Below are 27,834 nucleotides of genomic sequence, written 5' to 3' on the forward strand. Positions count from 1 at the left end.
GTGGTTCCCCCAAGTTCTGTATTTGGAGATCAGACTTTCTGTTCAGCTCTAGTTGTTTCAATAGGAAAGTTTGAAAGTCCCCTGTTTCATTGGAAGTCCATCTTTTCCCTGAAAGAAGATGTTCAGTTTTGCTGGGTAGTTGGATTCTTGATTGTAAACCAGGATCTTTTGCCTTCCAGAATATCATATTCCAAGTCCTATGAGCCCTTAATGTAGATGCTGCCAGATCCTGTGTAATCCTAACTATAGAGCTATAGTAATTGAATTATTTGTTTCTGGCAGCTTTTAGTATTTTTCTCTTTGAGTTTGGCTATAATATTCCTGTAAGTTTTTCTTTTGGGATCTCTTTTAGGAGGTGATTGGTGAATTCCCTCACTTTCTATTTCATGCTCTGCTTCTAGGATCTCAAGGCAATTTTGCTGTATTTCTTTTAAAAAAAATGAAGTCTAGGCTCTTTTCCTGGTCATCACTTTCATGTAGCCCAATAATTTTTAAATTACCTCTCCTGGAACTTTTTCAAGGTCAGTTGTTTTTCCAGTGAGATATTTCACATTTTCTTCTACTTTTTTTTGGAATGGTTTTATTTCTTCCTGATTTCTTGCGACTTTAAAGTCATCAGCTTCCTTTAGTTCCATTCTTCATTTGAAGGAATAATTTTCTTCAGAGAGCTTTTTTTATCTCCTTTTCCAGCTGGCCAGTTCTTCTTTTTAAAGCATTCTTCTCCTCATTTGCCTTTTGTTTTTCTTTTTACATTTGACCTAAATCTGGTTTTTAATATGTTATTGTCCTCAGTATTTTTTTGTATTTTTTTCACCAAGTTACTGACTTGATTTTCATGATTTATCTGCATTTCTCTCATTTCTCCCAATTTTTCCTCTACCTCCCTTAATTGCTTTTCAAAGTCTTTTTTGAGCTCATATATAGCCTGGGTCCATTTTCTATTTCTGTTGGAGGTTTTGGATGCAGAAGCTTTGAATTTTTTGTCATCTGAATATGTATTTTGATTCTCCATGGGACCAAAGTAAATTTTTATGGTCAGATTCTTCTTTTTCTGTGTTTTGCTCATTTCCTCAGACTATGACTGGTTTATTGCACTTCCATGGCTTTTTTTTGGGGGGGGGGGTTGGGACAACCACAGGGACTTTAATTCCTCCAAGGTCTTATGAGAGGCTCTGACTGCTCACTTGCTTATGTTCTGGTCCTCCCCTCTGCCCTAGAGCTGTCAGGAGGATCCCAGCTCAGCTATAGTGGTGTTGTGGGGGCCCAGACTGTAGCCTAGATCTGAGTGTGGACAAACAGCTGAGTCCTGCCTCAGGGAGAGCAGAGAGACCTCTGCAGTCTCCCCCAGCCCCCATACCATCTATGGGCTGACAGCTCTGGATGTGTTGGGTGGCTCTGCCGACTCCCACTGCAGGTTCTCACCGCAGGGCTGCTCTGAGCCTGGAGCTCCGCTCAGCACTCACTCTAGTGCATCAGAGTTCTCTCACCACCCCTTCCACCTGTCCCTGGTGATCCCTGGACCAGGAGGTCTGGAAGTCATGCCCTCTGGCATGGACCCAGGTGCCGGCCCTGCTGTGCTGCACTGTGCTTGCAGCTGTGACTGTGCTGTAACTTTTTCTAACCGGCACTGTCCCCATGGAATAGACCTTTCCTGTGGAACTTCTAAGTTGTCTTGGACTGGGAAATTGTATCGCTCAGTCTTTCTGTGGGTTCTGCGCCTCTAAATTTTGGTTTGAGTCATAATTTGATGGCTTTTGGAGTTTTTAGGGAATGAGTTTCTGGGAATTTCTGCCTTCCTGCCACCATCTTGGCTCTACCTCCCTCTAAAAAATTTAGTTTTTTAAACAGATTGGACTGAATTTCATTTAGGAAATTTCTAGTGTTTTTAATGATGTCACATTACTTACTGGCTCAAAAAAAAATCATCTTTTGAATACCAGTGATCTCTTGATGTTATCTATGTGTTGGGCTGCTAGATGGCAAAGTGAATAGAGCACTGGTCCTGGAGTCAGGAAGGCCTGAGTTAAAATTCCACCTCAGACACTTGATACTTACTAGCTGTGAGTCCTTAGATAAGTCACTTAACCCTAATGCCTTCCAAAAATCAAATTAAAAAATAGCTTACATGATGTTATATATGTGTGAGTAAAGGACTATTAAAACCTCAAAAGAAATAAAACTACAAGTAGCACAAAGGAACAGAAAAAGATGGATGGCTTTTAAGTGCATACTACAATTACCAAGAACCATTCTTCAACCAAGATGTATTCTAGAAATGTTGTCAAACATTATGGATGTGTGTGATTGTTAAAGGAAATCTGGTGGTCTTAAAAACTCTTGCAATATTAGCAATAGAAGTGTAGTGTTCAGAATTAGAAAATTAGCAATGTTATGATATAATTTGAATATCAGTTATGAGACTGATGATAAACTAGAGTTAGTCTAGATGTTAGCAATCAGGATGGTGAAGGAATCAATACAATTAGAACTCTCTAAAAATGGAATATACTATAAAGTGAGATACTAAAGTCACTAGACATCTTCAAAGAGATGCTGAACGTCCTGCTGGTGATATCATAGAAAGAATCCCTGCATGGGAGAGGAAGTAATAATAATAATAAATCACCTCAGCTTCCCCAGTTATTCACCTTGAAATGAGAGAACTTGATTAATTTTTCTCCTAAAGTACAAAAAACCTACATTTGAATAATCTATTTATATGATCCAAGCTGTTCCACTTTTTATAGGTCTCTTGTTCCTTTGGCAGAAGGGAAAGGGAAGTTAGACTGTATTTTTATATTTGGTTGCAAATGTATTACATTAAACTTTTTCTAGCAGTTGGTTTTGGGAACACTATGGGTTTAAAGTAGCTCCTTTTAAAAGCTTTCATTTCTGATTTGCGAAATACGGGTAAAAGTTCCATTTTCTAGTTCAATTTGACAGTTTGCCCTTGAGTACTAAAAATAATGTAATAAATGTTTTGCTTATTATTTTAATCAAATGATTTAGTTGGTAGAATTTTTATATGTATATGTCTTCAGTTAACAATAAGTAAAACATTTTGATTTGAAAAATTCTTTATCAAGCAACATTAAAAATTTTTAGAATATAACTAGTTTCTTGGCCACTTTGTTTTTCTTTTTTGCAAGGCAATGGGGTTGTGACGTGCCCAAGGTCAGACAGCTAGGTAATTAATAAGTGTCTGAGGTCACATTTGAACTCAGGCCCTCCTGACTCCGGGGCTGGTGCTCTGTCCACTGCACCACCTAGCTGCCCTCCTCTAGACCACTCTTGAAGCAAATACTCCATCTATCTGTGCAGTGACTCATGGCATAATTTTTTTGTTTTTTGTCAACATATGTATTTTATATTTATGTAAGGAGCTACAGGTAAAGAAAGACCCTCTACCAATGTAAATTGGCAGCTGGTGCCTGGATGTGACTTAAATGACTTACCTAGGAAATATTGTAGCCAAGAGGTGGGATTTGAACCCAGAGAGCTTTTTCTTAGACCTAAGTCTTCTCCAGACATCAAGCTATGCTGCCTTTCAGAGTTCATAATATTTTACTTTACTAATACAGTTTTAGATTGAAGGTCTCCCCATAATGATACATATTTTGATCTTTTCTCTTGGGCCTCTCTTTCTCCCTCTTCTAAACATGCTTTCTGCCTTCCTTATCAGTGAAGTCTTGATGATAAAGTATAATCCAGTGGCTATCCATCTTGTTAGTCTCAGGACCCTGTCACTTTTTTTAAGACTTCAAAAAAGAGCTTTTGTTTTTGGGAGTTATAACTATCAGTATTTACTGTATTAGAATTTAAAATATTTTCAAACAGGGCTGTCCAAAATGCAGGTCACATGTGCCCCCCCAGGGTGATTTTATGCAACTGCCTTTGAGTTTACTAAATACTTTGGTAAATAAAGCCTAGGTACTGCAGAGCTCTTACTAAAATGGCAAATCAAAATATATTATCTATTGTTTCAATAAAAACTGTTAAAAGTAAGGTTATTATTTTGAGTGTATTGCTTTACACAAGTCTCACCAATGACATCCATCTAGACCTTGGAAAGCTCAGAACACTGCTTTCATTATATTGGATTGTGGCCTGGATCCATGTACCTAATTTTCTCTATAACCCATCCAAATAATAAATGTTTAAATATTTTGTTCCTCTTTATTCTCTTTTATTTACATATATTCTCTTTCATATATGAAGAGCTATATTAATATAACAAATTTTTTCTTATAAAATCAGGAATAATAGTCATTAGATTCAATTTTCATATTGATAAACAAATTTTAAATTCTACATGAATATGAATTGGAGCAATGTAAGGGGAGGTTGGAAGAAATGGCAGTTTTGATTATCTTGACAACTTATGAATAATATTTGGATTGATTTTTCCCTAAATTCATCACCATAGATTCAATACCAGATTAGTGGCTGTTCTGGTATATTTCTTTTTCTTTCTTTTTTTTTTTTTTTGCAAGGCAATGGGGTAAATGATTTGCCCAAGATCACACAGCTAAGTAATTATTAAGTGTCTGAGGGAAGATTTGAACTTAGGCCCTCCTGATTCCAGGGCCGGTGCTCTATCCACTACACCATCTGACAGATTTAACAGAGTAGATGTTATAACTTGCCTTTCAGAAGATTTAAGAAGTATTCTATATTCCTAGGAAACTTTAAGTAAATCTAGACACAACCAGTCTTCTGTTTCTGGTAGACTGTGGTGGCTATTGTACTGACTATTGTTGCTTGATTGGGATAACCAAAAAAAGTACAAATATCAGGAGAAGCTAAGTTAATAGTAATTATGATGATAAAATGAAGCTTATTTCAATGTTCTATTGTCTCATTTGTGTAGTTCTACTCTTAGTCACAAGGGGTCAGCAGTGTATATTAATACATTTTATGCTCTAATTTTTGAAACTGACATTGAGTCTGAATTTGACCCTTTCTTGGAAGGCTTATTTTTACATTTTTGATCCTGTTTCAGCATAGGTAGAGTTTCACTTTGAAATAGCAGTTATCAAAGATCTGTTTAAACTCATTGTATTGGCCTACAAAAGAAATGAAGTTCCTACACCTTTTAATACAATGAGATACAGCTATATCTAGTCTGTTGGAAAAATGACATTCTTTGGGGTAGAGCTAATAGCAAAGTATTCTATTCTGATTTTGTATATTTAGATGGAAATATGGTGCCTTGGAAAATTTGTGAATTTCCTTTTTAGCTGTTGATCCCAGAAACTTGATCAGCAATTGTAAAAAACATCTTAAAGAAATAAAGACTATTTTGAATAGTTGGAGGAATTTTTAGCACACATACCTAGGTTATGCCAATATATTAAAAATGACATACTACAAAATTCATTTACATTTTTAATGCAGTGCCAATCAAAATATCCAAAGAGATACTTAACAGTATTTGACAAAATAACAATATTCATTTGGAAAAACTAGGATATTCATTCTATCCATTCTACTAGTCCTTTGTTAAATTCCTATAATGACATACTGGGCACTTCTAAATCCCATGGAAAGAGTTATTAGAAGGAGAATCCTTGATCTCAACAAATTTATAATCTAAAGGGGAATACAACATATAGAAGGAGATAGGGGAGGAGGAGGAGGAGAGGAGGGTGAAGTTTGGGAATGGAACAGGATGGGGGAGGGGACCACCACAGTGTCCCTGGAATGGGGACTTCTTACTCTATAGAGTTGATATTAGCCATGGAAGCAAGTCAACTTCAAATAGAGTGGAGTGTTGGGATGAGTTTGGTACTCTCCCTCTAAGGGAAGAGGTGGCTGAGGGAGATGGATTCCCACCAAAGACAAAGATGAAAAGACATAGGGATGAATAAAATATTTTTCTACTTCTAATAGAAGGCAAAAGAGTTTGGAATGCAACCGAGAATCAACTACCGGGCAAAAATGAATGTCCTCTTCCAGGGAAAAAGATGGACTTTCAGTGAACCAGGGGAATTTCATATGTTCCTGTTGGAATGACCAGAGCTGAACAGAAGGTTTCATCTTCAAATACATGACTCCGGTGAAGCATAGAGATTGGAGCAGAAGGGGAAAATATGAGGGACTTGATGATGAACTGCATGTATTCCTGCATAGAAAAATGACACTGATAATACTCATATGAACCTTCTCAGTTAATAGAGCAGGTAGAGGGAGCTTTTATAGTTGAAGTACAGGAGAAAGCTGACTTCGAAGATAAAATATGGTGTAAAAATGGAGTCAATAGTAAAAAGGGAAATGTAATGGGAGAATGAAAAAGGAGAGGGGGGAATAGGCCAAGATATTTCATATAATAAGATTTTTCTTTATTACAATGAGCTATTGCAGTGATATGGAAGGGGGGAAGACAAGGGGGAATGAGGGAATCTTTGCTCTCATCAGAGGTGGCTAGGAGATGAAACAGCAAATATACTCAATGGGGTATAGACATCTGGAGTAAGGAGAGGGGGGACAGGGGCAAGGGGTGGGGATGTGAGTGATGGAAGAGAGGATGGACCATGGGGGGAGAGTGGTCAGATATAACACATTTTCTTTTTTACTTCTTGCAAGGGGCTGGGATTGGAAGGCCTGTCCGGGACCATAGGCTCAGGTGGATTCTGGGCCTAAGGGGTGGTATGGGGGCTCAGGGCCTCTTGGCTCCAGGGCCAGGGATCTGTCTGCTGCACCACTCAGCGACCCTACAGCAGAGTCAGAGTGAAAGGAGAGAAAATATAGTACATGGTAGTGGAGAAATATGAAAGGAGGGAATTGCGATCATCAATGGCAATGGTGGAAAAATATGGAAATAACTTTTGTGATGGACTTACCATAAAGAATATGATCCACCGACATGGTTGTTGGTGTTGGAACAAAGACTGAAGCACATTTTTTATTATTATTATTTGGGGGTAGTGCAGGGCAAATGGGGCTCTGTGGCCTGCCTGGGGCCACATAGCAGGGTGATTGTTGGGTGTCTGAGGCCGGATTTGGACCTGGTACTCCACCCAGCCACCCCTACTATTATTACTATTTTATTTTGGGTCTTTTTTTTCTTTTTTTTGTTTTTGCAGGGCAGTGGGGTTGGGGTGGCTTGCATGTCACACAGCTGGGTGATTGTTGGGTGTATGGGGCCGGATATGGGCTCGGGTGCTCATGGCTCCAGGGTTGGTGCTCCGTCCATTGCGCCACCTGGCCATACCTACAATTATTAGTATTATTTTTTTAATTTTAATTTTTCTCCTCTCCCCTTTATTGTTCAAGTGAGTCTATATTTTTTTAGGGGAGGAGGTATTTTGTTTACTCTTAAACAAGAATATTTTATTAATGTATAAAAAAACATTTGTACAAAATGAGAATAAATCAATAAATAAATAAATAAATATTAAAAAAAAGATTATCTTGCTTGATCAGGTTCAGATTACCAGTAGCTTTCTTCCCTAGATTCTCTTCCTGCCATTGCTTGGTACAGCTGAATGAGCATGCATTTGGAGTCAAAGGACCTTGGTTTCAGTCCCTTTTCTGAAAGTCATTTAACTTCCCTCAGCTAATTAGAAGATTGGATTGGATGATCTCTGAGGTCCTTTTTAGCTCTAAATCTGTTCTAGTATCCTATGATAGCAGCACTTCAGCTATATTCCCAGACAAGAGTCTGTTTAGTTTAGTCTGGAATCAGTTCTCTTTTACTGTAGGAAACTGAGGAGCCAAAGCTATTCTACTGATTCCTTCAAGGCTATTAACCCCCCCACCCCCATCCCAACCAGGTCTCCTTACTGTCTACTTTCTATCCTAATAACTCTCACTCCTGTAAAAGCCTATAGCTCTCAACAATCATTTAAAAGAGTTATCCCAAGAAGTATAGTGAGTTCCTTGGATTCTAGGATTCTGTATAAATAAACCAACTGTGGAATCAGATTATTCCTCTGCAGTGAGATGAAAAGAATGCTGATAGGAGAGCTGGCATCATAAGGCAGCAATATGGAGTGATAGAAAAATGTATTGCTTAGCAGCAATTTGATTCTGGTTCTACCAGTAAATGAGCATAATGATTCTTATCTTATTAAGGTTTGTCAAGGTCACATGACATAAGAGATGAGAAATTGCCCTGTAGAGGGACCTTCTACTTGTAAATGCTAAAATTTAATAGAAATGGAAAGTATTAGAAGGTTGGAAGTACCTCGCATTGGTAAATATAACCATAGACAGCTTCCAGGAGGGCTCATTAATGTTTCTAATGGATCCCAGGACTAACCATTGCCACCATTCAGGGCTTTTCTGACTTGTGGTAGTAGAATTCTGCTGACAGTTCTTTGGTGGGTGTGCAAGGCTGCTTACATTTTGTCCTACTTGCATTCTTAAGCTCTAGGGCATCCTTGCTAGTGGGAATCTGTCTGAGCTGTTAGCTGTTTGCAGATAGATTGTATCTTAAGCTTCTTAAGAATGATGATAATGTTTTAACCTGCTTTTGCCAAGCATTATGAGTCTGTGATCAAATTCTTGAGCTTTTTTTTTCTTTTAAAGGTATCAGGTTTACCACTTGTTAAATAGCCTGGTTGGAGTAAACTAAAAATTGTTTGATTTTCACCTATTTTAAAACTTCTTGGTAACTAAAGGATTTGGCTAAAATAACAATTGTATCTTAAAGTTAAAATTGAATTTTGAAACATTATTTTGGGACCCCAGTCTTTACCTATTCTTCAGATGCAGTTTTCTGAGCTTTTCCCTTTTCTTAATTGTCTTGAAATTTTAGTGAGTCTATGACTATTACTTTTTTCAAACATAAAATTTTAAGACATTAAAATAGTTAAGCTATTATTATCAGTTTATTGTTGCAGATAACTTGTCATTCCTTTTAGTGAATCTTATTTTTGATTTTGTTTGAGGTTGGATGCCAAATCTTTCTAATTTCCTTTGGAAATTGAATAGTGCATTCTTAATAACAACATGAGTTCATGTTTGTACAGTGTTTACAAAGCTGCTGATGAAGTACTTAGTAGTAGTAGGTACTAAACTATATCTTTATTTTATAAATAAGAAAACTTGAAAGAAATTTGCCCAGTGTCAGTCAGGAGATATTAGCTAGAATTATTGTGACTCAGTTGTACCATACCCTTTGCTAGAGTTTTTACTATTTTTCTTGGTTTTGTGATTAAAGGAAATAGAACTGGGAAATTTACTTGAACATGGACAAGATAAAAAAAGTTACTTGGCATAATTTGTAAAACTTTAGTCCCTGATCTTATTGTAAAATCTATCATCTATTCATTTGAAAATATTTAAATAATATTCCTAAGGCACAGGTCTGATGTTACTCCATTTCTCTAAAACTTTCAGTGCCTTTCTCTTGTTTATAGGATAAAATACAAATTCCTCAGCCTTTTTTTTTGCAGGAAATATTTTATTTATTTATTTTTCCAATTACATGCAATAGTAATTTTCAACAATCATATTTTTGTAAGGTTTGGTTTATATTTTTCTCCCTTTCCCCTTCCACCTCATAGAAAGTAGTCTTAATTTAGGCTATACATTTATAACCATGCTAAACATATTAATCATATTATGAAAGAAGAATCAAATCAAAACAGGAAAAAATTAGAGTGAAAAAACATAATATCTAAGACAACTTTTAAAAATTGAATATTTTTGAATTGAAGATTAAAGAATCTTTGACTTCTGCATTTAAACTCCACAGTTCCTTCTCTGGATTTGGATAGTATTTTCCATTACAAGTCTTTTAGAATAGTCTTTGACTTGCATGAACTGATGCTGAGTGAGATGAACAGAACCAGAAGAACATTGTACATCATAACAGCAACATGGGTTTGTTGATCAACCGTAATGGACTCGCTCATTTCATCAGTTCAAAAATCAGAGACAATTTGTGTGTGTGTGTGTATGTGTGTGTGTAAAGGTAAAGTTATTTATTTTTTTAATTATAAAGATTTTTATTTGAGTTTTACAATTTTTTCTCCTAATGTTACTCTCCCCCCCACCCACAGAAGACAATTTGCCAGTCTTTACATTGTTTCCATGGTTAACATTGATCCAAATTGAATGTCATGAGAGAGAAATCATATCCTTAAGGAAGAAACATCAAGTATAAAAGATAGCAAGATCAGACAATAAGATATCAATTTTTTTCTAAATTAAAGGTAATGATTAAAGTAATAATTCAAACTCCACAGTTCTCTCTCTGGATACAGTTGGTATTCTCCATTGCAGACAGCCCCAAATTGTCCCTGATTGTTGCACTGATGGAATGAGTGAGTCCATTAAGGTTGATCATCATCCCCATGTTGTTGAGGGCATACAGTGTTCTTCTGGTTCTGCTCATCTCACTCAGCATCAATTCATGCAAATCCCTCCAGGCTTCCCTGAATTCCCATCCCTCTTGGTTTCTAATAGAACAATAGTGTTCCATGACATACATATACCACAGTTTGCTAAGTCATTCCCCAATTGAAGGACACTTACTTGATTTCCAATTCTTTGCCACCACAAACAGGGATGCTATGAATATTTTTGTACAAGTGATGTTTTTGCCCTTTTTCATCATCTCTTCAGGGTATAGACCCAGTAGTGATATTGCTAGGTATGCACAAAGGGTATGCACATTTTTGTTGCCCTTTGGGTATAGTTCCAAATTGCTCTCCAGAAAGGTTGGATTATTCCTTGGACATTGCAGATGTTTTTGTTCTTTGTTCAAATTTCCCTTTTTCACCTATTACCTTAATTTAGCATCGGGCCCTGGTCTGTGCATTTATATTCTAAAATACGTGAACTTATATTTTGGTGATCTTCAGAAGATTTTAATTTTAGTTAAGTATGCATTTCTCCATTCTTTGAGTAGGCTGATTCATTCCTGGCATTGAACTTTGTTAGTCAAAATTTCTTTTTCTTTTTTTTAAATTTTTACTTATTTAAGGCAATGGGGTTAAGTGACTTGCCCAAGGTCACACAGCTAGGCAATTCTTAACTGTTTGAGGTCAGATTTGAACTCAGATCTTAATGACTCTAGGGCTGTACTCTATCCACTGCACCACCTAGCTACCCCATCCACCTAGCTGCCCCCAAAATTTCTTGAAAATAATTGAACAGGGGGCGGCTAGGTGGTGCAGTGAATAGAGCACCAGCCCTGGAATCAGGAGTACCTGAGTTCAAATCCAGCTTCAGACGCTTAATAATTACCTAGCTGTGTGGCCTTGGGCAAGCCACTTAATCCCAATGCCTTGCAAAAACTTAAAAAAATAAATAATAATTGAACAATGATTATAGTTCAGTGAGTAGGTTTGCTTTAGGGCTTTTCAATGAACAAATAACCATTCTACATTTTAAAAACTTGTACTTAATACTTATGATAAACATCTGCATATGTTTGAAGATTATCAATTTTTTTTTAGGAGCATGACACTTACAATAGTACTGGTAAAGAAATCACTTCTTTTCTGTACTTGCAGGTGGATTTCCACGTTGTCCAATATTTGGTGTATTTTTTTAATTGAAGTTTCCATGTGGATTTTAGTTTTCAAACATGCCGCTTTCTTCAACTTGTGGAAGAAAGTTAATATGATGGATTGCCATTTGACAGAAAAGGGGGGTAACCTGAAGGTAAAATGTCATTTTCTCCTTATCATTTACCAATTCATAATCTTTCCTTTTTCAGAATCATAGAACATGTCTGATATTTTACCAGTGATATAAATGAAACAGCTAATGTACTGGGGGAAGTCTTTCAGAAGAGACTTAGAATAGCTGTTCTTCACTTAAAACACTTGTAATTCTTACTGGTCTATTCTATGATTGAGGTCTGCTAGAGTCATGTCTTTTATTGTTGGGCTGACCAGTACTGAAATGAATTTACATTTCAAGATTAAAGAAGGAAATACTAAACTAGATAAAAACACAATTGCTTGTAATAATCAAAAAGCTGTTAATAGGAACGAGGAGAGGAGGGATGTGATGATTACTGCACCACCATTACACATTGATCTTTGAGAGATGAGAGGGGTACCATAGTTTGAGAAAGGGGACTAGAAGTTGACAAAATATTGTCTGAATTTTCAAAAAGGGAAGAGAATAGAATCTGAATACTATAGTCTGGTGACCTTGACTTCAATGCTGACAAAATTCTCTAGGGTATTATTAAAAGAACTATTAGAGAACAGCTGAAAAAGAAATTCATTCCTAAATATTTTCATAGCTTCCTCAAGAACAGAGGAAGAACTTATATTAGTCAAATTACAGAAGCTTTCTGAAAAGCATAAAGAATTGAATCATGGAGGGGGGAAGAACACATTATATTCAGTTAACTTCTTTAACTTTTCTTTTTTCTTTTCTTTTTTAAAGCAGGGAAGAGACAGGTAAATGAAGGAATAATATAGATATAGTTTGTATTGTCGCAAAGCATTTGATAAAGTATTTGATTTTTTAGGTTTAGGGTTAGGGTTTATGCTAGGCACATACTCTCCTACTTCTCCCTATCATAGAATTTTTTTCCTTGTTAAAAAAAACCCAACAGATAAATAAAAACAACTTAGGCAGCAACCCCATCTGACAGCATGAGCAACATTTCACACCCACAGACCTCCTCCTCTTCAAGGAAAAGAAACAGCTGCACTTTTTAAAATCTCTTTTTGGGACCAAGATCAGTCTACACAGTGACTATGTATAGGTTTCCTAGTTGAACTTATTTTACTTTGATTTATTTTATTTTTTCCAATTATATGTTAAGACAATTTTCAGTATTAATAAATAATCTTATGTAGGTTATGCATGTGCAGTAGTATAAAACATATTTCTACATTAATCATGTTTTAACAGAAGAAACAGCAAAAGGAAAAAAACCACAAAAAACCCTTAAAAGTGAAAATAACAAGCATTGATCTATTTTCATACTCCATCAGTTGTTTCTCTGGATGTGGATAGCATTTTTCACCATGAGTCTTTTGGAATTGTCTTGGATTATTGCTTAGCTAAGAAGAGCAATGTCTATCATAGTTGATCATCATTGTTACTGTTATTGTGTGCAATGTTTTCCTGGTTCTGCTCACTTCACTCAGCACCAGTTATGTGTCTTTCCAAATTTTTCTGAAATTGGCCTGTTCATCATTTCTTAGAGCACAGTAATATTCCATTATCTTAATATACTACAGTTTGTTCAGTTATTTTCCAATTAATGTACATTCCCTCAATTTCATATTCTTTGCCACCACAAAAAAGAATTGCTTTAAATGTTTTTGTGCATGTTGGTCCTTGTCCCTTTTTTATGATTTTTTTGAAATTTAGACCTAGAAGTGTTATTGCTGGATCAAAGGGTATGCCCAGTTTGATTGCTCTTTGGGCATAGTTCTAACTTGCTCTCCAGAATAGTTGAAACAGTTCATAACTCTGCCAACAATTTTGCTTCATTTCTTACAAGTTCTCTCATTTATCTCGGGATTCCTCACAGCAAGCATCAGACAAAAAAGTTGGAGTAATAGGAAGTGGAACCACCCAGTTTCCCTTCACAATACCTCCAAAAAGATTTAGATAAATAACAAACTGAGTCCTAATTGGGAAATCCATGAAAAATCAGGAATCATTTTTTCTAGCCCAGATAAGCATAGTGAAACACAACAGCCTGAGGTCTCTTGGGACATTGAGCTGAGCCTTTCAGTCAGGTCCTGAAGGGAAACTTATGGCAGGACATGGAGGCAGAAAGGGTTTCTGACCCCATTCATAGAGAGGAGTCAAGCTCCAAGGGAGCCCTGTGCTCATATTTAGGTCTGGACCACAGATCCTTCCAGATCCATGAAGGCACCTCCACTTCACAACTGAGGCCAATGAAAGGAACATGCTATGAGCCAGGGAAGCAGCAGAGCAGAACCACTGCTGTGCAGCCTGAGCTCTGGAGTGCCTAAGAATCCCACTATACAGAGCTGTGATGTCCTAGACATAGATCCAGAAGAATAGAGTGATAACTTCACACACACACACACACACACACACACACATTATATATATATATATTTTTTCATCCATTTGTACATATTTCCAAGATAAAAATTTCCTTCCACCCTTCCTTTCTAACCTCCTCCCCTCAGCAGAGAACAGTCAGGTTAGCATTTTGTATATATATTTTGTTAAATATATTTCCAAATTAGCAATTTTTGACATGAGGAATTAGGATTAAGGGAAAGAGATAAAAGATAATTTTTATAAAGTGTTCATCAGATTCAGATTTTCTGTGTGTTTTGTTTTCTTTTTTTTTTTTTCTTTTCTGGTTGGGGATAGTATAGTCCATAACCAGTCAAACGCAGTTGTCCTAGCTCTCTGGACTGTTGAGAGGAGCTGCTTCCATCAAGGTTGCTCCTGTTATAATGTTGTTGATATGTACATTGTTCTCTTGGCTCTACTCCCTTCGTTCAGCATTGGATCCCATAAGTCATTCCATGCTTCTCTAGAATCTAACCATTTATAGTTTCTTTTATAAAAAAATGTTTCTTTATTCTCATGATTTAAAAAAATTTTTAGTATTTTTAAGGCAGTGGGATTAAGTGACTTGGCTGAGGTCATACATCTAGGCAATTACTAAGTGTCTGAAGACGGATTTGAACTCAGGTCTTCCTGAATCTGGGACTGGTGCTCTATCTACTGTGTCACCTAGCTGCCCCACCATTTATAGTTTCTTTTAGAACAATAATATTCCATAATATTCATGTACCATAACTTGTTTAACCATTCCCTAGTTGATGGGCATCTCCTCAATTTCCAATTCTTTGCCACTACAAAGACTGCTGCTATGAAAATTTTGGAATGTGTAGGACCTTTCCCATTTTGTATTGTTTCTTCTGGATATAGTTCTAGAATTGGAATTCCTGGGTCAAAGGGTATGAATAGTTTTTTGTTGGGTTTTTTTTTTTTTGCAAGGCAAACGGCGTTAAGTGGCTTGCCCAAGGCCACACAGGTAATTATTAAGTGTCTGAGACCGGATTTGAACCCAGGTACTCCTGACTCCAGGGCTGGTACTCTATCCACTATGCCACCTAGCCACCTCAGGGTATGAATAGTTTTATTGCTCTTTGGGCATAGCTCCATATTGCTCTCCAGAAAGGTTGGATCTGTTCACAGCTCTACCAGCAATGCATCAATGTCCCAATCCTCCCACAACTTTTCCAACATTGATCATCCTCCCTTTTTCTCATCTTGGCTAATCTAATGAGTGTGAGATGATGCCTCATTGTTGTTTTAATTTGCATTTCTCTAATCAATAGTGATTTGGAACATTTTTTCATATGATTAAATATAGCTTTAATTTCTTCATTTTAAAACTGTCTGTTCATATCCTTTGACCATTTATCAATTGGGGAATGACTTGTGATCTTATAAATTTGATGCAATTTTCTATATATTTTAGAAATGAGACCTTTATCAGAACTCCTGGTTGTGAAGATTGTTTCCCAGCTTTCTGCTTTTCTTCTAATTTTGGCAGCATTGATTTTATTAGTGCAAAATCTTTTTAATTTAATATAGTCAAAATAATTTATTTTGCAGTTTATAATCTACTCTAATTCTTGTTGGTCATAAATTTATCTCTTTTTCCACAGATCAGTTAGAGTAGTTTTTGGTCTATTAATTTATCTATGATATCACAGCAATCCTGTACCCTTTTTTGACCTTATTTTGGTATAGGGTGTGAGATGTGATCTATGCCTAATTTTTACCATACTATTTTCCAGTTTTCCCAACAATTTCTGTCATATAGTGAGTTCTCATCCCAGAGGATGATGTCTTTGGGTTTGTCAAATAGTAGATTGCTGTAGTCATTTGCTGCAGTTTTTTTTTTTTTTGAAGCTATCCTAATCCACTGATCCATTGTTCTATTTTTTTTAGGTTTTTTTTTGCAAGGCAAACGGGGTTAAGTGGCTTGCCCAAGGCCACACGGCTAGGTAATTATCAAGTGTCTGAGACCGCATTTGAACCCAGGTACTCCTGACTCCAGGGCCGGTGCTTTATCCACTACGCCACCTAGCCACCCCTCATTGTTCTATTTCTTAACCAGTACCAGGCAGTTTTGATGACTGCTGCTTTATAGTATAGTTTTAGATCTGATAAAGCTAGGCTACCTTCCTTTACATTTTTTTCATCAGTTCCCTTGATATTCTTACCCTTTTGTTACTCCAGATGAATTTTGTTACAATTTTTTTCCTAGCTCGGTAAAGTAGTTATTTGGTTGTTTGATTGGTATGACACCAAATAAGTAATTTAATTTGGGTAGAATTGTCACTTTTATTATATTAGCTCAACTTCACCATGAGCAATTGACATTTTTCCAATTATTTAGATCTGACTTTATTTGGGTGAGGAGAGCTTTATAATTGTGTTCATATAATTTCTGGGTTTGTCTTGGGACATAGATTCTCAAATATTTAATGTTGTCTACAGTTATTTTAAATGAAATTTCTCTATCTCTTGTTTTGGGGCTTTGTTGTTCTTATATAGAAATGCTGATGATTTATGTGAATGTATTTTATATCCTGCTACTTTGCTGAATTTGTTAATTATTTCAAGGAGTTTTTAAGATAATTTTCTCTGATTCTCTAGGTATACCATCATATCATCTGCAAAGAATGAAAGCTTTGCTCTCTCATTGCCAATTCTGATTCATTCAATTTCTTTTTCTTCCCTTATTGCTAAAACTGACATTTCTAATTCTTTATTGAATAATAATAATAATAATGTTTCATTCCAATCTTATTGGAAATGCTCTGAGTTTATCCCCAGTACATATAATATTTATTGATGCTTTTAGATAGATACTGATTATTTCAAAGAAAATTCATCATTCCTATACTTTCTAGTGTTTTTAATAGGAATGGATGTTGTATTTTATCAAAGGGCTTTTTTTAGCATCTATTGAGACAATCATATGATTTCTGAGTGTTTTCCTAAAATTGAACCATTTCTACCTATCTGGTATAAATCCTACCTGATCATAGTGTATTATCCTAGTAATAACTTGCTGTACTCTTTGCTAAAATTGTCTTTAAGATTTTTGCATAATATTCATTAGGGAGATTGGTTTATAATTTTCTTTATTTTTGGTTCTTCCTGGATTAGGTATCAGCATCACATTGGTATCATAAAAGGAATTTGGCAGAATTCCTTCTTCTATTTTTTTGGTCCACTCATTCTTCATTATCTTTTTTAGGTTTTTTTAAAGGCAAGGGGGTTAAGTGGCTTACCCAAGTCCACACAGCTAGATAATTATTAAGTGTCTGAGGTTGGATTTGAACCCAGGTTCTCCTGACTCTAGGGCCAGCTCTATCCACTGCGCTACCTAGCTGCCCCTCCACTCATTCTTTAAAATGAGGTTATTCAGTTTCCAATTGGTTCTTAGTCTGTATCTCCTTGGCCCAATATTGCATATGACTTTTATTGCATTGTGATCTGAGAAAGATGAATTCACTATTTCTGCCTTGCTGCATTTGATCATTAGGTTTTTATGTCCTAGTACATGGTCAATTTTTGTATAAATGCCATGTACTGCAGAGAAAAAGGTATATTCCTCTCTATCCCCATTCAATTTCCTCCATAAGTCTACCATATCTAATTTTTCTAACAATCTATTTACCTTCTTAACTTCCTTCTTGTTTATTTTATGATTTGATTTATCTAGATCTGAGAGCAGGAGGTTGAGGTTTCCCACTAGTAGAATTTTGCTGTCTATGTCTTCCTGTAGTTCTTTCACCTTCTCTAAGAATTTAGATTCTATCCCATTGGGTGCATATATATTCAGTATTGAAATAACTATTGCCCATGGTGCCTTTTAGGAGGATAAAGTTTCCTTCCTTATCTCTTTTAATGAGATCTGTTTTTGCATCTGCTTTGTCTGAGATGAGGATTGCTACCCCTGCTTTTTTCACTTCAGCTGAAGCAAAATATATTTTGCTCCATCCTTTTACCTTTAGTCTATATGTATCTCTCTGCTTCAAATGAGTTTCTTGTAAGCAGCATATTGTAGGATTCTGGTTTTTAATCCACTCTGCTATTTGCTTATGGTTTAAGAGAGAGTTCATCCCATTCACACTCAAAGTTATGATTACTAATTCTTCATTGCCTTCCATGCTATCTTCCCTCTGTTTGTATTTTTCCCCCTTCCCCCCTTATCCATATTCCCCAGTATTTTGTTTCTGAATACCACCCCCTTCAGTGTGTTTGCCCTCCTATATCACCCCTCCCCTTTTTTCCCCTTTCCCTTTTTCCCCTTTCCCTTCCCTTTCTTTTGTTATTTCCCCTTCCCCTCCCCACTCCCCTTCCCTTTCTCCATTTCCCCCCCTCCCCTTTTCCCCTTTTAGTACTTGAAAGGTTAGATGTTTTTTAAGTTAACTGAGTATGTGTGTAAGTTGACTTTAAGCCAAGTCTGATGAGAAGATTCAGGTGTAACTGTGCCTGTCTTCTCTCTGCCCTCTTGGCTGGAAGTCCTTCTTCTATTTTTTTTTTTTTTTTAGGTTTTTGTAAGGCAAATGGGGTTAAGTAGCTTGCCCAAGGCCACACAGCTAGGTGATTGTTAAGTGTCTGAGACCAGATTTGAACCCAGGTACTCCTGACTCCAGGGCTGGTGCTCTATCCACTGCACCACATAGCCACCCCAACCTTGTAAAATACTTTAAAAAAAAAATAATTAATTGTTTTTTAAATGTTTGGTAGAATTCACTTGTAACTCCATCTGAACCTGGAGACTTTTTCTTAGGAAGTTTATTGATAGTTTCTTCAATTTCTTTTTTCTGAAATGGAGTTATTTAAGTAATTTATTTCCTATTCTGTTAATCTAGGCAGTTTGTATTTTTGTAAATATTCCGCTATTTCACTCAAGTTGTCCAATTTATTGGCATACAGTTTGGCAAAGTAGTTCTAAAATATCTCTTTAATTTCCTCCTCATTGGTGGTTTGTTCACCCTTTTCATTTTTGATACTGGTAATTTGGTTATCTTCTCTCTCTTTTTAAATCAGATTAACCAGAAGTTTGTCTATTTTATTGGCTTTTTCATAAAACCAACTCTTAGTTTTATTTGTGAGATCAGTCGTTTTTTTGCTTTCTATTTTATTTTATTTTATTTTTTTTTGCAAGGCAAACGGGGTTAAGTGGCTTGCCCAAGGCCACACGGCTAGGTAATTATCAAGTGTCTGAGACCGCATTTGAACCCAGGTACTCCTGACTCCAGGGCTGGTGCTTTATCCACTACGCCACCTAGCCACCCCTGCTTTCTATTTTATTAATTTCTCCCTTGATTTTCAAAATTTCTATTTTGATATTTAATTAGGAATGTTTAATTTGTCCTTTTCCTAGCTTTTTTAGTTGTATACCCATTTCATTGATCTCCTCTTCCTCTATTTTATTCATAAAGGCATTTAGAGATATAAAAAAAGTTTCCCCTCAAAATTTCCATAGGTGCATCCCATAAATTTTGGTATGGTGTCTTATCATTTTCTTGGATATAATTATTTTTTTTGCTGTTTGATTTACCCATTTTTAAGATAAAGTTATTTAATTTACAATTAATTCTAGGTTTATCTTTCCTGACCCTTTATTACATGTACTTTTTAATTACATCATGATTTGAGAAATTTGTATTTATTATTTGATTTTAAGGTTTTTGTGACCTAGGAATAGAGTGATTACAAAACATCTACAAAGCAGAGGCTCAAAGGCAAATGTAGATTCAGCTAGAATTCTTGAAAGATGTGAAGCAAGAGTTTCAAAAAAATTCCTCACTCAACATTCCTATAGCACAATAATATCCAGTTACATAGATAAACCACAATTTATTTATCTATTCCCCCCAACTATGACTATTTCTTGGAGCATTTAACTGATGATAAACAGTTGACATAACCAGGGGTCAAATGAAACCCAAAAACCTCCTCACTCCACAAATATTTGATCCTTTAGCCAAATGGCAACACATAGAAGTTTCCAAAGACAACACCAGTTTACATCATGAATTTATTTTCAAAACATTATTTGAGAAGATGATAGAAAATTACCTGCAATTGCTTCACAAAACAAGGCTGTTAAGGGGAAAGTGCTAATGGAGGGCTTTGCATTGAGACACAGGTAAATCATATCTTCCTTGGAGCACATGTAGATTAAATTGAAAGGACAGCAGACAGATGTAAAATTGAAGAAATATATTCATATTTTTAGTGAGCTGTACTTATTGATGATGATGATGATGATAGTGAAACTATTGTATTTGAACTCTATCTCAATTGTAATTACTGTACTGTGTTAGGAAAAAGCAATCACTTATTCCAAGAAAACAAAATTGGGTAATGGCAGGACCAACTAGATAGATACCAAAGACATCCATAATGGAAGCAACAATTTTAAAGGCATAAAAAATAATGGCAAAGAAGATGTGTTATATATAAATTTTTATGAGAATAATCTTAGCATATATTGAGTTGTTTCCTTTGCCAAAAAAAAGATAAGGGAACCAGTTGGTGCTTGTCAATAATTTTCTACAACAGAAAATTTTTACAATCATAACTGACTGAGAAGTATAAAGGGGTTAAGATTTTAATGTAGCCAGTTACAAAAAAAAGCATTCAGTTTAAGTGCTAAGAAAATATAGTTTTAAAGATTTCTCCAGAATGGGAAAAAACATAACAATCTCTAAAGCACATGTTAAAATTCCAAAAACAATGTGTTAAAATTAAAAATACTATTAAAAGATTCTATGGCAGAGTACACCCAGCAGTAATTTTGTTCAATAATCTTCTGAGTTGACATCAGATTAGGTGCAAAACAGGAAAACATATGCTTAAATAAAATGCTTGCTAATGTTATGGGGTTATCCTGCCTAAGAATCCAAATTGACAATATTCTTTATTGATGCCGGGGATCCCAGAATGTTTTTATTCTCAGAAGATGTTTTAATTGCTTTGAACCCTAGAATGCTACAGAGCTTCTCCATAAACTAGGGCATCATTTGAAAGAAGTCAGCGTATTGTATGCACTCAAAAATCAAAGTGGATGAATTTTGCATATTCTCTAGATAATTAGATTTATTTGGACAGGCAGCCAATTGAATTAATGAATGAACTAGAAAACTAGCAGTAGCTTAGGCTGACATCTTGACTGTAATAAGAGTATATAGTCCATAGGAAAGACTATGTTCTTAACTAGTTAAGAGTTAAGTTTGTTTATATGAAATAGTGAAATCTGGAATGGTTTTTTAGTTTAGAAAAATATTATTTTAAAAAATATTTTCAGTCATTTTCTTTTTTAAAAATTTGGTTTTTACAAGGCAATGGGATTAAGTGATTTGCCCAAGGTCACACAGCTAGGTAATTAGTAAGCTTCTGAGGCCACATTTGAATTCAAGTCTTCCTGACTCCAGGGCTAGTGCTCTATCCACTACATCAATTAGCTGCCCCCAAAATAATATTTTTTTTAATATTTCTAGAGAAACTTAAAAGGATGTTTTTTCATATGCTTCAACAAGAGAATAAGAAATCTTGAGTGATCTTTAACTTTAACTATGGATGCTAGACAATTTATTGTTTGTAAAGTGATAAACAAAAAAAGTTTGTTTTATCTAAAGAATTCTTTTTTAATAAATAATTCAATATAGTTTCATTATATAAAATGTTTAAAATATGTATGAATAAAAACCAATGCAGCTAGAATAAGAAAAGTTATCAAATCTTTGCATCTTATATCTCTGATAAAAGATACCCCAAGATGGTAAATGAGTAAGAAATGGTATATTATGTATACCAACATCTTTATAGTAATACACTGTAGTACCAAAAGAACTGGCAGAGATGGGAGAGGAGGGCATACTTGGCATTAGACAGACCATGAGGAATACAAGGAAGATTAATAGAAAGTCAAACACTGTGCTGGGAAAATATCTAGCTTGTCTGGAATATAAAGTCAGGTATAAGGAAGATAGTTGAAAATAACCTGTCAAGTACTTTGAATTCAGGATTAGGGAATTTGAAAGTTACTTATGTGTCAGTAGAGAGGCACTGAAGATTTTCTTCCAGGGGCACGACATGATGAGAACTATGCATTATGATGATTAAACTAGAAACATTTTGCTGTTGAATGGTTTGTGTTAGATGTATTATTGTGGCTGTATTAGAAGGTTATTACAATAATTTGGGGGTAGTAGCATTGGTGATAGATGGTGAGTGGATGGGAAAGATATGAAGAGAGAATAGACAAGGCCTGACAATTAATTGGAGAATTAATGATAAGTACTTCTACTTCATGGAGTACTTCTACTTCATTGGAGTCATCTTCATGACTCCAGTGTTTTGAGCATGTATGATTTGTATAATGTTGCCATTAATTGAGATAAATCAGAAGAATGTGTTTTGTGGAAAGATTATGTCTACTAGACATGTTGAACCTATGACACTATTGATATATCTAGATGGGGATTGTTCATTAGGCAGTTGGAAGTGCAAGTCTATGCCTTCGAAGAGAGATCACTTGAGTTTTCATGATATGAAATACATGTATGCCAGAGTTAATGGGGAAGGACTCAAAGATGTAGTTAAGAAAACCTTTGTCAGTGACCATCTAAGACAGATTTTGTGGTGTTAAAAAAAACTGGACATCTACATCAATTGGGGAATGGTTGAACAAGCTATGGCATATGAAAGGTATGGAATACTATTGTTCTATTCAAAACTATGAGTGGTCAAACTGGAATGGAATGGAATGATTTACAGGATCTGATGCTGACTGAAGGAGCAGAACCAATGGAGCATTGTACACATTAACAACAACATTGTGAGTTTAATCAACCTTGCTGGATGCAGCTCCTCTTAGCAGTTCAGAGAGCTAGGATAACCCCAGGAGATCTGTTATGGTCAATGCTATCCCCATCCAGAGGAAGAAAAACAAAACAAAACAAAATTAAAAAACCCTACAGAATCTGAATGAACACCATATTCACTTTTTAAAAATTTCATTAATGGCAGCAGCTAGGTGGCATGGTGTAGTGGATAGAGCACCAGCCCTAGAGTCAGGAGTACCTGAGTTTAAATCTGGCCTCAGACACATAATAATTACCTAGCTGTGTGGCCTTGGGCAAGCTACTTTAATCCCATTGCCTTGCAAAAACCTAAAAAAAAAAATTCTCTTATGTATTTCTTTCCCATCTCATGATTTTTTTTCTTTTCCCTTTATCCAAATTCTTCATTTTGAAAATGACTAATTTGTAAATATGCAAATAACAAATGTGGATGTACAGAATTCAACTGAGTGTTCACTACTGAGGGGAGTGGGGTGGGAAGGGAGGGTGGAAAGAAATTATGTAACTTAAAAATATGCATATGTAAGTGAATGAATGTTGAAAAACTTTCATAACGTAATTGGAAAAATATCAATTGAAAAAATAGGCATCTGGATAAAAGTAATTACTAAGTTTTGACAGAAATTATATGAAGTATGCAAAAAAAACTATGTTTTATTTTAAGCATAGGTATTTTGCAGTGGTTTTTTAAAAATATAGTTCCCATTAAGGAAAAGAATAAGGCAATAGTTGTGAGTTTTAATGAGAGTCTATAATGGGAGTCAATCATATACTGTGGACTTTGGGGAAATGCTGGTAGAAGCAACTCTTTTCCCTGATACATATTCACATCTATATACATAAATGATATAATGGAGTTACTGACTTCTATATTTCCTGACTATATTTCAGGTGACTGCAGTTTTTATTTTATTCATATTACAATTGCAATTAGGGATAGAATTATTTGTTGTATGGAATAGTTAAATTAACTATTAAAGTTTATGGAAAATATTGAGTGTTTTAGTTATAGCCTATGTATGTGTTAAGTATTGTCCTTAGCCCAAATGCTTCTTAATTATTTTTTAATTGAACTTTCTCAGAAGAGTTTTGTTAGAATTAAGAAATTGACTATATGCTTAGAAAGGCATTGTTGCCCAGAAAGATTGATTTCTTTCCTAATGCTAATGGAAACTGCATTTTAAGGATATAGTTCTAATTTTCTTTTTTTATCTTTTTTTTTTTTTAGGCAATGGGGTTAAGCGGCTTGCCCAAGGCCACACAGCTAGGTAATTATTAAGTGTTTGAGACCGGATTTCAACCCAGGTACTCCTGACTCTAGGGCCGGTGCTTTATCCACTGTGCCACCTAGCCACCCCTCTATTTTTCAAATGTTCAGGGATCATAGAATCATAGATTTTTAGTACAGGGTAAGTAGATTCTTATATGATATAATTAAAAGTTTTGCCTAACTCCAAATCTCTTCTTAAGCTTCCAGTTAGAGGGCTTGAAATTCCTATTATTCTTTTGAATTAAGATTGTCGTCTCTTTATGAACCACTTCTTATAGTACAATTTCTCCTAAGAAGGTCACACTATAGTCATTAACACTACCTTGTTCATGACAAAACTTAATTTTTCAGGTTAGTCTTTGCATAAAATAGGGATCTGAGGTCAGGGAAAGGCAAGAGAAGTTTAGGTGTGAGTGGGTAGTCTGTGAAAGTCAAGAACATGGTTCCTTCTTCAGGAAAAGGTGTAAAAGGCTGAATGAGGACACTGGGATGTTCTTCAGCAATAGTGTGCCAAATGGGAGGAGTGTCATTATCTGGCAGATCACTCCTCAGTTGTCTTTGTTGGTTCTTCAACAAGGTTCTGCCCTCTAACCATGTATAACTCTTACCCTCTAACCATGTATAACTCTTAAGTCTCTGTCTTCAGTCCTCAACTCTTTTTTGCTCTGTACCGTCTCACTTGATGGTTTCATTAGACTCCAATTTTATCATATTTATGTTAATGATGATCAGATTTACTATCCAGATACAATCTTTTTCTCTTGACAGTAGATATGTGGAACTCGTTGCTTTTGGGACATCTTGAAATGGATGATTAGTTGGCAATTCAAATGCAACATGTCCAAAATAGAAATCATCTTTTTCCCAAACTTCCCATTTTCCCAGGAATTTTCCCTTGAAAATTTTCCAAATTTTTCCTTTTACTGTCCAGGACACTACCATCTTCCCAATGACCCTGCCCTACAACCTGAGTCATCTTCAACTCTTTTCTATCATCCACTTATAATCACTTACCAAATCTTGTTTATACTTTCACAATATTTCATTTCCTTTCTCTTCTTTCATACAACCATAACTGAAGTTTAAACCTTTTGAACTCTCACCTAGACTATTGGTATAGTCATCTTGTTGATCTCTATCTCAAGTATCTCCCTACTCTATTCTATTCTCCACTCCAGCTACCAGAGTGATTTTTTCCTAAACCCTGGTTCTTATGGAATCACCCCCATTTTCATTTAGCTCCTGTGGCTCTGTTACCTCTAGGATGAAATATAAAGGCCTATATTTGGCTTTTTAAATTCTTCATAATCTTATCCCTACTTATGTTACCTGTCTTTTTTATACTTTACACTCCTTACTCCAAATTCTTCAATATAGCAACTTAGACCTACTTATAATACCTTAAACTCAATTTCCTATTTTCACACAATTCTTATCTTCGAATTGGCTTCACCCACTCCTGGGATGCTTTCCCTCCTCATGTCTAAAGATTAGTTTCCCTGACTTATTGAACTCAGCTCAAATTCCACCATGTTCAATAGGCTTTTCCCATCCTCCCCAGCTTCTAATTTCTTGCTCTCTTCATGTACTCTGGATGTATATGGGTATGTATGTAATTTTTAACATGTTGTGTACCCTATTAGAGTGAAAGTTCTGGAGGAAGAGATTGTTTTGACTTTTATAGTCTCATCAATTAGCACAATGACTAGGATGTAATTAAGTGCCTGTTTACTGACCAACACTAAAAATATCATTCACTCAGTTTTGTTCATATGTAGAGTTGAATACTTTAATGTTAATATGGTAGTATTCTTGGGCAATATACCAGCATTCTTGGACACATAAATGACCGAAGACATTATCTTCTCTCAGCTGCATTAATGGCAGAAAGCAGTGGATACTTGCCTTCTGACTTTAAATTTGCATACTACCTTTAAGATGACAGTGAATTCTGTCTTAATTGTAGCATCTGTGACCTTTTCCCCAACCACATCTACTTCTTTCTTGACTTTTCAGCAGCATTTGATACTGTCCATCATCCTCTTCTTCTAGATGTGCTGTGCTCTCTCTGATTTTCCTGACCTTGGTTTCATTCTTTGTTCTAAATCCTAGCAGGATATTTAGCACAATACCCCTAATATATTAGGTGCTTAATAAATGCTTATTACAATTGAGCTGACAGCCAAACTTGATATTTAAATTAGTCTTTTTCTATTGATTTCATCTTCCCTGATTTGCAGAATTATGTGAATTTTTTCCTGTGTGATTTTTTAGTATTTGGGTCTCTGAGCAAAATATTGTATATGCTTTTTACTCGATATTCTTGAGAACTAAATGTCCGAATTTATTTTTTAAAGGCAGCATTTGCTTTGGAACATAGAAACTGAAAAGTTCCTAAAGATATATTCCACATTTATGGGATATATATTTTTTTGTTTGTTCAAAGATTTTTTTAATCAGTTCATTTTTCCCAATTTTCTTTGCTTTGTGTCAGTTTTTAATTTTTAGTTGCTTTATATCCTGTCTGACTCTGAAAACCAATATTTAGGCCATACTAGTCAAAGGAAAATAAATTTAATATGTGTTGTTTAAGTATAATAAAGATGGGGCAGGAGAAAAAAAATGGTGCCTGATAATGGTACAGTTTTTCGTTTTTAAGTTGATAGCAGAAAACAAGAAAGAAAATTGGAGTTTTTCATAAGGTCAGAGTACAATATATCTGATTTGTTTTCATTTTAGAAGTCAGAATTTTGTCGTAAAAAATAACCTATGCACTTTAGTATCTGTACTAATGAAAGGAAGTAGTTATTTTTAAAATACTTTATAGAATTAGATAACCAGTTGCTTTTGTCTACTAAACCAAGTGAGAAAGGGGTATTTTGTTGAATCACTAAGATGCAGTAGATTTTAGGAGGAGACACTTGACTCCAACAGAAGTAAATTTTACTTTTTTTTCCCTACTGGGATGATTGTTGGAAAAATGCATAATAGAAGAAACAAAGGGGCAGCTAGGCATTGTAGTAGATGGAAATCACTGGCCTTTGGAGTCAGAAGGACCTGAGTTCAAATGATATTTACTAGCTTATGTGACTTTGGGCAAGTCACTTTCCCATTGCCTCACAAAAACAAAAAGAAAGAAAAAAGAAAAGAAACATAGAAAGTCATGTGGCATAAAGTATAAAAAGTGAATGTAAATTATAAAGTTTATATCCATTAGCTCTAATAGATAAACCTAAATTTTCAGATCTGCAGTAGATCTAAAAGAACTTTTTCTCCAAAGATTAAAAGAGAAAACTAATTTCACATTTGAATGATGTTCTGTAATTTGAAAAAGGTTTTCTTATAAAAATCAGACTTATGCTCTAAAGACTGCTAGGTTAGGAAGTACATTTTTTTCTTTTTTCATACTACTTCCTTTCCCACCCTTCCTGACTGAAGCATCTCCACATAGAACCTTAGAAGTACTGTTTTCAGGGCAGCTAGGTGGCACAGTGGATAGAGCACCGGCCTCAGAGTCAGGAGTACCTGGGTTCAAATCCGATCTCAGACACTTAATAATTACCTATCCGTGTGGCCTTGGGCAAGCTGCTTAATGCCATTGCTTTGCAAAATCTAAAAAAAAAAAAAGTACTGTTTTCCCTAAACAGGTAAAATATAATTTTGATCTGGGTAGATAGCCTTTTAAAGTTAAAATAAAATTTCTAAAGCTTTAGAGGTAACATTTCTTCAGTAAAAAAA

General features: G+C 35.3%; 1 long non-coding RNA gene across 1 annotated transcript in view; it reads left to right on the top strand.

Moving 5' to 3' along the window:
• LOC141495883 (uncharacterized) overlaps nt 1-26,664 on the top strand; it is a 35,477-nt gene extending 8,813 nt beyond the window's left edge. The window contains exons 3-4 of the long non-coding RNA XR_012470886.1: nt 11,469-11,619; nt 24,055-26,664. This is a non-coding gene — a long non-coding RNA (uncharacterized LOC141495883). The remainder of the gene's footprint in view (nt 1-11,468; nt 11,620-24,054) is intronic.
• The last annotated feature ends 1,170 nt before the right edge of the window (nt 26,665-27,834 follow it).

This window comes from Macrotis lagotis, chromosome 8, assembly GCF_037893015.1.
Source record: "Macrotis lagotis isolate mMagLag1 chromosome 8, bilby.v1.9.chrom.fasta, whole genome shotgun sequence".
In the NCBI taxonomy this organism is placed as follows: Eukaryota; Metazoa; Chordata; class Mammalia; order Peramelemorphia; family Peramelidae; genus Macrotis; species Macrotis lagotis.